The sequence below is a fragment of the Zosterops lateralis genome, assembly GCF_965231275.1.
Source record: "Zosterops lateralis genome assembly, chromosome: 7".
In the NCBI taxonomy this organism is placed as follows: domain Eukaryota; kingdom Metazoa; phylum Chordata; class Aves; order Passeriformes; family Zosteropidae; genus Zosterops; species Zosterops lateralis.
Window position 1 is genome coordinate 1,886,615 of NC_139767.1, and position 12,376 is coordinate 1,898,990.

General features: G+C 45.0%; 1 protein-coding gene across 1 annotated transcript in view; it reads right to left on the reverse strand.

Moving 5' to 3' along the window:
• DRC11 (dynein regulatory complex subunit 11) overlaps positions 1–12,376 on the reverse strand; it is a 98,598-nt gene that overhangs the window by 57,092 nt on the left and 29,130 nt on the right. The window lies entirely within an intron of this gene.

A 12,376-nucleotide genomic window follows, 5' to 3' on the forward strand; every position in this document is an offset into this window, starting at 1 on the left:
ACGAGAAACATTCCAGATGAGCTCAGCTCTAAGCTGGGCATGGTATTAAGAGCAGCCATTCATCAGGAGTTTTAGCTCAAAACCCCAGTCATCCCTGCAGTCCAAGAAACACACTGTAATGCCTGATGATGCCAAGTTCCTTAACTCTCACCTTTTTAGTATTGGGAGAGAAAAACTGGAGTGTTCTAGCCCTGTACCTGTTTGGTGTGGCTTTGGTGCATGAGCTATAGTCTCCCAAAATTGGCTGGAATTGTGCAGACTGACAGAGTTGAATACCTTTTGCCTTTCCAAATGACTGAATCCTTCTGCACATTACTCAGCGGGATACACTCAGATTTAATCAAAAGTAAGCACAAAGTGCAGCTTTTTTATTATTGTTAATTTAAATGATGGCTTAATAATGTGCTTTTAAATAATTTCTTTGATACATGGCATTGGTGCTGCTGAGAGTTGCTGGCAACATGGCAAAGAGACTGGAGAACCAGGGAAATAAGGGATATTCTCTGGGAATTTGGAGCTGGAGGCAGCTCTTGGAAGGAGCAGAGAGCCCAAACACAGCTGGTTTCCCCAGACTGGTGGAACAGGCAAGGTGGGGTGGGAAGGGCAGCTGGGAGGTGAGCCCTGCAGGGCTGCTTTGCTCAGTCTTAGGGCTCTTTTGTGTTTATGTTTTTCAGGCCTGGAGATGGGACTGTGTTGCTTCACAGGCCTCTCCAGAGATCAGTTGTCTGGAATGGCCTTATTTCAGGATAGCAGAGCTCCCTCAGGCCAAGGATGGAAGATTTGGCTTGGACAGGAAGAGAACACAGGCACACACGTGGGAGAGGCTGCAATCAGCCGCTCCCGCTCATTCCCAGGCTTCCCAACCTGCCAACCTTGCAACAGACAGGAACAAGCCCACGTGTTAGCTGTGGTTTCCCAGGAGGGGATGGAGGTGGAAGGACATTTTGGGCATAGAGTTACCCCCTGTGCAGCAGCTCTGAGAGCTATGAGCCTATGATGGGAAGCACATGTAAGCACATGGCAAACTATGGTTCTGGAATTGGCTCCCTTGGAACAATTGTGTTTGGACTTGGAATGCTTGGAGGACTCCTGCAGCTACAAAGACTGCAGCCTTTAACTTACAGCCATGCTTTAAATCAGCATCTTCAGAATTGGTTGCTGGATTAGAGATGTTTTCCAAAAAAAAAAAAGAAAAAAAGAAATCTGGGAAGAGCTGTTTTCCCTGTGTGATGGGGAACACAAAGCAAGAGAGTGAACTTCCTTTCCAAGCCACCAAAGGATTACTGAGTCAGTAAGGGCTCTGGGAAAAGAGAGGGGAGTATTTGAACAGATTTCAGGGCCAGGCAGTTTCCTGCTATTCCATAAATGTCTCAAGGAAATACTGAACCAGCTCCTTTATGGTTCTACACCCTTTGCTGAAGTAATGGAATCAGGGGATACTTTGGGTTGGAGAGACCTTGAAGTTCATCTCATTCCATGCCCCGGGCAGGGACACCTTCCACTACCCCAGGTTGCTCCAAGCCCTGTCCAGTCTGGCCTTGGACACACCCAGGGATGGGAAATTCAAACAAGTTTATATTTGGCACAAGCTCTTACTGATTTAGTTATCAGTACTGTTGATACAATTATTTTATACAAGCAGAGCCTAAGAAGACCCAGTAAACTCCCTTAAATGATATTAAATGTCTTTTATTCAGCCTAGGATGATCCTAAGTCTGCCTGACACAGCACACAAACCATAATAGCTGGGTGTTTTTAGAGGAAATTACTATAAATAATTAGAATTTCTGGTGTCTCTGCACAGGGCTGAAATGCAGCATGACTTAAAAGCCCTGGACTCTGACCTGGATAATAAAAACAACCTGCTGGATGGAGTCTGACTAATCCCCCTCATGCTGAAATTCCCTCTAAAACTGAAACACATTCGCTCTGGAAGGAATGGATGCGACTCAGGTTTCAGGCAAGTTCTTGCTCTGCCCACAAAAATACTGTCACCAAACCTTTCCAGCCTTGAACCTGAGTACAGGATTTGGAGAGAGCAGTTTTAATGGGAATTTTGCCCTGGGAAGAGCTTCCCTAGGTGCTCACCTACCCACACTGCCCACTTAACAAAGGAACAGCCTGCTGCTCTCAAGGGAAATAATTAAATAAAATTTAAAAAAAAAAAAAAAAAAAAAAGACTTTGTCTCAGGAGGTACCCTTGCCATATTTCCCAGCCTGGGATTGCAGTCAGTGTTCTGCTGTCACCTAGAGCTTGTTCCAGCTATTCCACCATGGAGATTTTGAGATTTAATGCAAAACCTGCTCCCATTGCCTGTATCTTCCTTTCCCTTCAGCTCCTCCTGATTTGGTTAGCAGTGTAAGCCTGGAATTTTCTCTGCTGGATGAGGCAAGCCTCCTGGGTGTGGAATTCACTTGGAATTCAGCACTTCAGGAACTTGTCAGCAGCCTGTTAAATAATGCTGTTGGCACACTGGAGCCACAGTGCCCTGCATCAGCCTTATATTCCATCAGACATTTCACTGCTGTGGTCCCCAGGGTGCAAATTTGGAAAAATCTCCTGCCAGTGAAAACAGAGAAACAACTGGATTTTGGAATTAAACATATCCTTCTTCCCTTAGGAGAAAGAATAACAGGCTGTCATCCACAGCCACATTCCCAGCCATAACTTGATTCCTTCATCTTCTCCTAGTCAAATCTGGCCTCTTCGGCAATCAAGTCCTTTTTAATATATTCACCTGAACTTGCTGCCACAGACATTTGGGAACTGCTCTTTTGTCTTTGCCTTGGAAACACTTCATATTTTCTGTCAGCCTTTGGTCCTAACTTTGCCTATTTATCAAAATGGTAACTCATAGGGGTTTTTTCCCCAGTTTTATGCCTCTTTCATCCCTTCTCTTCTGATTCTGCCTCTCCAGCTCCTCATGATGCTTCTGCTATCCCTTTGCTCTGCAGTCCATGCCACGGTTCTTTTTTACCCCACTTGCCTCCTTTCTTCTTTGCATTCTACAGAGCCAAGACTGAAAATGCCTTTTCCACCTCCTCTGCTTGCTTCTCCAAAGAGATCCATCTGTGGAGCAAGGGCTGTAGCTTGGGAGCCACTGTTCTGTGCTTCGTGCTCGTTTTTATTCCTCTTAGTTCTGAGCTTTTTCCTCAGTCTTTCTCTTCCCAGAATATCCATTAAACACCTCTCCTCTGCCAGCCACTGGCTCTTCAGTGCTTCTGCCAGGCACCAGTGGGACTCCTGGCTCTTTTTTCTTTGCCTGTTTCTCATTTCTGTATCCCAACAGATCTTTGCTTGTTGGAAATGGGGAAGTGGGGAAAATTGCTTCTTCCTCCTGCTCTGTATTAACTTGCTGGAGGAGACACCTCTCCCTATCACAGTGGAGTGAAATAATAGCTGGGCTGGGTCTCTTTCCCTTCCCCTTGGGATTCATTCCCTTCTTTATTTCTTTCTTTCTCATTGATTAGGACCACGCTCTGCTGGTTAAACCAAGAACAGATCAGATGGCAGAGCAGGCTCCCCTGGGCCAAGCCTAGTAGGTATCTAGCTGGATTCCTGAAAGAGAAACCAGCTCCAATGCGAACATCAGGCCCCAGTTATCAGTTTTAAACACCCCACTGCTCTGTTCCTGCCTTCAGAAATCCAGCCTGCTGTGTTAGGACTCTCCTTGACAGAGGAACAGAGGAGGACAGCAACTTAACACACCCACTGAATGGGCACAGCCTGCAGGATTTTCCAGAAAAAAAAAAAAAAAAAAAAAAAAAAAAAAAAAAAAAAAAAAAAAAAAAGCGCCCAATCCTGCCTTTCAGACATGTAGAGCTGTATTATAACAAGCTGCTGGCAAGTGTGAGTCCCTGGGTGCCACTGATGTTTGTGTCTGTGTGAGTATCTATGACAACAAATAAACCTAATGTTTGGGAAGTGTCCTTGGGAATCTCAGTGGGGGGGGGGTTGCTGCATTAGGTCGGGAACACTTTGCATTTTCAGACTTTTAATTTCTAAGTATTATGGAGATGGGTATGAAGTGCTTTAGGAAAATGAACTAATTACTTACCAGATTTTATTTTTCTTGTGTGCAAATGGACCAGTTCAGACTAATGCTATTTACTTTAGCTGATTCCAGACTTTTAGATGTATAAAGATGGGAATATTTTTAGGAGCTTTAATTCTAAGCAGGAGGCTTAGCCTCAAGGTCAGTGGACTGTGGGTATCTGCGGGTCACTTGCAGCCATTTGAAGAAGGTAGAAAAGGGAATCTAGCCTCAATTTGTTGTAATGCTCAGTTTTGCTTCTAGAATGCTACAAATCAAAAATTGAGAAGCCTGGGAGTTATCCTACAGAGCCATGGTCAGGATGAGCAGGTCTGTAAGAATGGATCATATAGTTAAAGGCATAATAATTGTGCTAAATAAATGACAATGTCTAATTGGACCCATCTTTTTGCTCCCTTTAGGAGTTTTATCTTTCTCTTTGGTCCTCGTGCCTTTTGGAACAGAAACGTCTCTGCTATCCCAGTAAAAATTCACACAGGCTGAGGACAATCTTGCCTTTGGTCTACAGCTGAAAATTACAGAGACAGAAACTGGGGCAGCAATGGGGTGGGGGAAAGGTAAAGCCTTTTTGGGCAAAGTGATTTGGGAGCAAGCAGGTTGAGGAGAAAAATGGAGGAGGAGAGCCTGGCCTGTAGAAGAACTGTAATTGTTGTGGCTTTGCTGATGTGAGGCTGTTGAGACCTGAATGAGCTTTTGATATTGCTTCTGCATAATTTATGTGTAAGTGTGGCAAGAGGTGTGCAGTGCAAATCCTGCCACATGGAGAGGTGAGTATCAGCTCACAAATGCCTGAAAGTTCTGAGCATCCCTGCAAAAGATGCTGAGGAAAAACCCTGTCACAGGCAGAAAGAGCTAAGTGCCACGGCATTGAAACATTTTTCCCCTGATTTTGTGTTGGTGAACTGCTTGGAGAACAAGACTGTGATTCTGCCTGGCTGTAACAGCCTTGAAAATGGCTCAAAACCAACAATGTCTCATTCTATGAATCTCCTTGGAAAATCAATGGGAGTCTGCTTAGAATGAGGACGATTAAATGACATCAGGACCTGACCCTCATTTCAGTGTATGCTCAGGAAACATCTCAGGAAAGAAGAGATCAGTCAGGGAAGATCCCTAAGGACTTTGTCATCTGAGATACTTGAGTGTCTATCTGGAAAGGAATCACAGTATTTGGAAAGCTGGTGAAGATGTGCTTATGTGCACTATTGGTGCACTTGGTGATTAAATAGAGTTTGGGAGTACAACTTGTTATGTTGAAAACCCCTTGGGGAGCTCAATTTGCACCTGTGATGTTTTAGGAATCTTCTTTTCATTCCTTAGAAATTTGGAAAGCTGAATGAGCAAAATGCAGGATTGCAAGGAGCCCTTTGCATACGTTTTCAATCACTGTACAGAGGTGGCAACCATAAATCCAGGTGTCAAACTGGAAAGACAATGAATCTCGGAGTTTGTGGTGATTTAGAAAGCAGAACTGGTGATCTTATCAATGCCTCTCTGGAGCTGTGACACCAGGGTCCAAGGGGCCTTGCTGTTTCAGACACCTGCCACCAAGATTTATCTGTGTGTGGGAAATGGATGGATCCAGGAGCTTCCAGCTGGTGCCCCCCAAAGCCATGGAGCACCTCCATTAATGTCAGCACACTCATAAATTCCCAGCTTGCACCGAAGGAGGCAATTCCTGCCACTGCACAGAAGCTCCCAGAGGTGTCCCCTGCCTCCTGTAAATCCATGGACACCCAGTAAAGTAGATTAACTGCAGGTGGACTTCATAACAGCTCTCCCTCCTTTGGAATTAGAGGGGTTCACACTTCTAAAAAGATGACAGACAGCCTGGTGTTTCAAGAAGCAAGAAAGGCCTGAAGGGGTTTTGGGGTTTTGTTGTGTTTTAAATGGCTTTCAGGTTAGGTAGTTGATTCCAATTGATGGGAAAACAGGTTGCAGAGCTGTTGGCTCCACTCTCCCCCATCATAAACAAACAATTCTCTTGTTTCTGATAAGTTATTTTCCCTCTATTAAAGGAACCCGGTGGGTTATTTGCTTTATTCACTCCTCCCGTGAGCCAGTGCTGCATTTGCATTCCATTCCCTTGCTCCCTCCAGCCCTAAAGATGCCTGCCAAAATTAGTCAACAGATAACTACTCAGTGGAAGCCTATAAGAACGTGTTAGGGAAGGCTTGAACATTACCCATTAATGTTTACAGCTCCTAATTATGTTAATTAATCAGTCTTGGAGACTGTCTCAGCCAGGAGCCCAAAGGCAGGATTTCAGTTCCCACAGATGTACTTTAAGTCCCTGCCATGGCTGCCTGCAGCGAGGAGCTCAGCACGCTCTGCTGCCAGGATATTTATGCTGGGTCCTGCACAGGCTTTGCTGGGCTGTTCCTGCTGGATTTTCAAACTCCCAGCATCTGGGAGCAGGCTGAGCTGTGGTCAGGGAGAGGGAAGTTAAATGGAAGCTGTGCCTGCAGAAATGCCTTTTGGCAGGGGAGAGAGGCACTCAGAGAGCACTCTTCACCAGCACTGATGGGATACAGAGATTACTGCTTTGGCAAAACCTGGCATTGCTGGCTCTGTCAGAAAACAGAGGTGAAACCACTGATAGAAACCCCCCAGACATTGCCCCTTCTAATAGTGTTTCATTATTTTTGCAGGAAGACCAAGTGTTTGGGCAGAGGACACCCAATGTTGTGCCATCCTCTTTGAGAGCTTGATTTCCATAATTCAGAGCTTGTCTTCAGTCTCCTGAGGAAAATCAGAAGATCTGGATGAGACACAACCCTGCAGAGGGATTCAGAAGGAGAATCTCCTTGTTTTTTGCAATTCCCAGAAGAATTTGGTTTCTCTAAACTGCACAAAGGACAAGAGGGCAGGTGAAGATACATTCAACTCCAGGTGAGGACACAAGAAAATATGGTGCAGGTACAAATCTCTTTCTAAGTTAGTTCAGCTCATCCTCGTCTGGTGGAATTAGCAGACAACCACTTATTTATCCCCGTATCCTGATTTTTACCATGAGCTCACAGCTGCTCCTAGCTGGTAACTTCTGCTCCTGAGTGGAATGCCAAGTGCAAGTGGTTTGTGAGCATGTGACAATAATGACAGGGAAAACATGTAATGACAATTATCATTAGGTGAAAAGAGAATGGTTCTTCACCCACTCACAGATGGCTCTTGTGGGCAGTAACTCCTCTCTGTGCTGAATATCAAGTGCCAAATACCAAAGAGGCATTTTTTGGGTAGGTTCCTGCAGCAGGAATGCCCCTGCAGGAGTGGCAGAGAAGAAGGGAATGGTTTTTCCAGACCAACAGGGCATTGTAAGGAAAGAGGCCAGTGATCAAGGGGCTGGTGATGTTCCAAGGATCTTCAGGCTGGTGCTTGCTCTTGGACAACTGTCTGCTGGCGTGGCTCATGGCACCAAACCCGGGTTGTAAGCAATTTTCCCATCATCAGCTGTTCCATGAGTGGCTGCCATATTGTGTGGAGGCTGCAATCCATGCTCCCGGGTTGCCTGGAAAGCACTGCTGGCAGGCTGAGGTGAGCCAGATGGGACTGGAAAGCAACATGAGCCCCGATGGATTCAGATTCCTCGGAACCAGAGCGGAGGGGGTGTTGCTGCTGGCACTGCTGAGATGCCATCCCTCTCTGTCCTGTTGGCCAGGCTCCACTGCTGATGGATTGCCTGGCAGCTTCTCCACTGACTCCATAAAAAGCAGTGTGGACGGCGTGTGAAATGCGATACGGGCAGTGCCTGACACGAATGAACACTTCCCCTGTTCTGTGGGGCTTCAGTGCAAAACCTCTCTCTCCATTCATCCACCTCCTGTCTTCCCCTTCCCCATCCCCTGCTGCCCAGGGAGCCCAAAGAACAGCACTATTGGCAGTCAACTCAGCTTCACAAAACAGGCTGAGGACACAAGGGAAACGTAACACCATCAATTCCTATTTCTTTCTCTTTCCCTGTGCATCAAAGCCCAGGCTGGCTGTCAGGAATGCTCAAAATGAATAAATAAAGCACAGGAACCCCCCCTGCTCCAGGAGGAGTCTCATTCACTCACCATGAAGCTTGGCCAATTCCTTTTCTGACAGTACTCGAGTCAGCAGGCAGACCAAGAAGATCATTCAAAGCTAATCAGTAAAGTGTAAACCTATTATGAAAGGACATTTACCCCTCGCCGCCTCCTCCCTCCCGAAAACCAATCCCCAAATCTGTGGGAATAACACATAGCCTCCATAAAAGTTGCTATTACTTAGATCCCCTGTTATTAGGTCAGCGATGCCACTGATGAAATGCTCCCCAGAGCTCCGAGCTGTGGCGGATAAATCCTGCAAGAAATTCATGGAGTAATTTGTTACAGCTCGAGGGCATGAGGCACATCACAGCAGAGCCCGTGCATGAGGCTCTCCCCTGTGATTCTGGAGGCCATTTCTGGTAATAAAAACCTCATCTTGATTTCTCATCCTTTGTATTGATTTCTGTCAGAAAAGACTTGTCTTAGACAAAGATACTGCTGTATTCCTCTGGATAATAAAGGGATCCTTCTCCTCTTTTCTGCCCATCCCTTCTTGAAATTCATGACTAACTAAAGACTCGTTATTTGGGGACTGGTTTATTCACAGTGGGTAAAGACTTGAGAAGATGATGACTGGCTTTTCATATTCAGTGCAAAACTCTAAATGTGAAATTACAGAAAAACGGGTTTGGTTTGAAACAGTAAAGGAAATTGAAGCTAAAACCCCAGCTCTGCTGTATCTTAATATGAAATGCTGTTATAAATTGAATGGATGGAATGTGTGAGACTCAAGTGATTACCATCCAGACTCAGATCTATATTATCACAGCAACTGCTAATTTTGGATCATTTGTACTCCTGCTCTATGAACTCTCTTGGAAAAAAAATAAAAGAAAGGCAGGTCTGTAGGTAAACTGCATGATGCTTCTTCACAAAGCTTTCAAAACCAATTATTTTTCTTTTCTAGTATGGCTGGACAAGGTCACATGGAAATCTAGAAGGCTTTATGTGAATAATTTGCAAGCCAAAAAAGAGCAGCTCCACAGAAGTGAACCCAGACAAACTGAAGAATGGATGGATGGCAAGGCTGAAAAACACAATGTTACATCAAAATTATTTCATCTTCTCTGCAGCAGGATTGATATAAGCAACTGGAACAATTTCATTTAAGTCTATTCCTTTGGGTTTTGCTTTCCTTGGCATTTTTATAACCTCTCTTCCTAAGAAGCTGGTTTGGGTCTTGAAATGACTGAAGCTGTTCCCATGTGCAATGAAAGTGATAAATATTTACAGCAGTTCTTACAAGTTCAGAAATTTAATACGTGCTCATTGCTTTTGTAATATAAGTGTAACTGTGCTGAAAGACAATACCTGCTAATTGTATTTTTTATCACAGTCTTTTCAGAGTGAAGGATAAAATATGGAAGTTTGGGTTTATTTTCTACTCCACACAGCAAAATTTATTTGAAAGACTCTTTGTTCCCCTTTATCTGTTTATGTAATAGACTATGGAAAATAGTAAATTCTGTCAAAAAGACTAGTTGAAGAATAATTTACAAGCTACATTTTGCTGTTGATCTCGCAGACTGGCTTAGGGGACAGCCAAAATATTATCCTGGCAGGTAATAATTAAAGCAGACCTTGACACATCAGATCTGGCCCTCTCTTGAGCAGGACACAGCTCCCAGTTCTCTGGCAGGAAAGCCTGGCTCTGCAGGACACACACACACACACACACACACACACACACACACACACACTCCCCTTGTAGAGAAATACGCTGAATTTCTTGTTGTTTTTAAACCTACTTTGGATGCCAGTGAATGTGTCTGTGGGGAAAGTGATTGTGGTCACTTACAGGCCCGCTGTGAGGAGCAGGACTGCAGGCAGCTCGCTCTGATTCCTCTCAGCTCCCTAAATCACTGCCTCACTCAGCCAGACTCAAATGAACTCCAGCTTTGGGCCACATCCAGCCTGTGCTGGAGCTGATGGCAGCTCTTCCACTGCCTTCACTGGGGGCAGAATTTCATCTGCTAAATCACCAAAAGAGCTTTTATCAATGAGAGCCGTCTGGTCTTGGCTGAACTGTTCACTACTGATTTTCAGGGATCGTGACAGACAGTTCATTTGAAAGAGGAGAGTAACAGGGAGAATGATGGGTCTTGGAGCAACCTGGCCTAGTGGAAACTGTCCCTGCCCATGGCAGGGGGTGGAATGAGATGAGCTTTAAGGTCCCTTCCAGCCCAAACCAATCTGGGCTCCTCTGATCAAACGCTGACTGCAATGAGTGTGTCACTGTCCCTCTGCCACCAGCAATGACCCTGCTCTCAAGCAGACCACAGAACTGCACTTCTTGAGCCAAAAAGCAGTGTTAAGCCTAATATGGCTGTTTTGACAGGAAATGGTCAATTATTAAAATATTATATTGCTTCAGATGGGTGGGTTATTGTACAAGGTTGGAAGGGTGCTGTTTTCTCACCCTATTTCAAGTGCAGCAGAGCAAGCCTGACTCGAGGCTTATCTCTTAAGCACCCTGTGGGTGTATCTTACTCCCATCTAATATAATCCTTTACTCAGGATTATCCATAAAGCTATCCAAGATCAGTTAATGTGGTGCTTATGTCCCAACATCTGCCTTAATCTTTGTTAATTTTCAAATCTAGATGAGATTCAAGGCTACTGAATCTGCCTGGGCAGACCAGAAGAGGATAGCTAAGGAACCCTTGCAGCTTGTTTAACCAGGTATTCACAGGCTGGGCTGCTGATGGTGTGCCTCTAGCCTCGAGCCTCACCTAAAGTTGAGATATAAATGTAGCAAGGAAGTCCCATTCTGCTCGTAAGGGCTACAAAAAGAAAGCTCAGCACTTTACATTCCACCTGATGCAGGTACAGGAGACTGAGGGCTCCCCTGCACTAGGCAGCAGGAGTTTGATGAACTGCCCTCTCAGCCATCCCTCTCCACCTCCCTCCACTGAATCGTGCCTTCAGCTTCCTCAAATGATCCTTTGGATGGGCCAGGCTGCTGGTTGGCTCTGCTGTTAAATGTCTCTGTGGACCAGATTTAACTTTTAATAATGTCTCATAATGTCTTTAAAGAGGTTTATGGCTCAGCCTGGTTCTCTGGGACATTGCCTGTTCCCTGCTAATCTGCTACAGAAACATTGCCATTGGTTCCTCAGTATTTCAGGGAGTTCTCCCCCAGCTCCATAGCCAAGTTAATTGGACACAATTGACCTGTGGTAGAGAATGACTATTAAGTGAGGAATATTAAGCAAAGGGAATAAGATCTCTATGTACCTCAGAACATGCTGGGAGCTGTGGGGAATGGCAGGAAATGGCAGCTCAAGGGGTGTGCAGAGCAGGCCCTGGGAGAGGGCTGATTTAGGGAATGGGAAAGTGCTTTGTAATAACTGAGGTTTGTAAAACCAGCAGCTCTTTCTAAAGGAGAGTAAAAATACACTGGAGTCTTGAGAGTCTGTAAGAGGCAAAAGTGCAAGCAAGAAGAGAAATAGGTTGTGGCAGACCTGTGAGAGTGCTGTTTTTGATGATTCTTTCTTTTTTAACAAACACTTCACATTGAAGGAGTCGGGGAACAAACAGGGCAGGATTTCATCAGAATGCATTTGTGTTTCCAACTGGAAACTGCACGCTGAAGGCAACTCCAGTACCCCGAGCAAACACTGAATGATTAATGGACATGACACTGGTCCACAAGACAAATACAAGCCCTGTAACATCACTGAGCAGCTCAAGACACAAAACCAGTTAGCAGAGGAGCTTTATGCAGAGCAAATGAAACCTTGCTGCCAAATCCTGGAAGTTTTGGTTGCTGCTTCTCAATTTACTTTTACACACCAATCCTCTGGATGGGGCAAATCCCATAAAATTATAAAACCAGCCTATATTCCTTAGGACAAGAGTTTCCAGTGTCAGAACTGCCAGTCTCAAAACTTCTTTGGCTGAAGTAAACTTCCTGAGAGAAGCAGAGGTGTTCAGCACTGGGTTTAAAACTATGTAAGTATGTGCTTAACTCTACTGAGACGTGAAGTTTCACTGAGATCAGCAGCACTGCTCCAGTAAAGTTACATTTGGAGGAGTGGCTCAAAGGTCAAGAACAAAAGGGCTTCAGATTCCTGTGGGCTGCTGGGTAATACCTGCAGCAGGATGGCAGTGCCAGTGACGTGATGAGATTTGCTATGGCAAATAATGGTCCTTCCATCTTATGGAAGAGTGAGTTCTCTCTCTTAAACCTTGTGTACTCAGACAGGGAGAAAAGTCAAGCCTCCTGAAGTTTAGAGGGTGCTGCTTGTA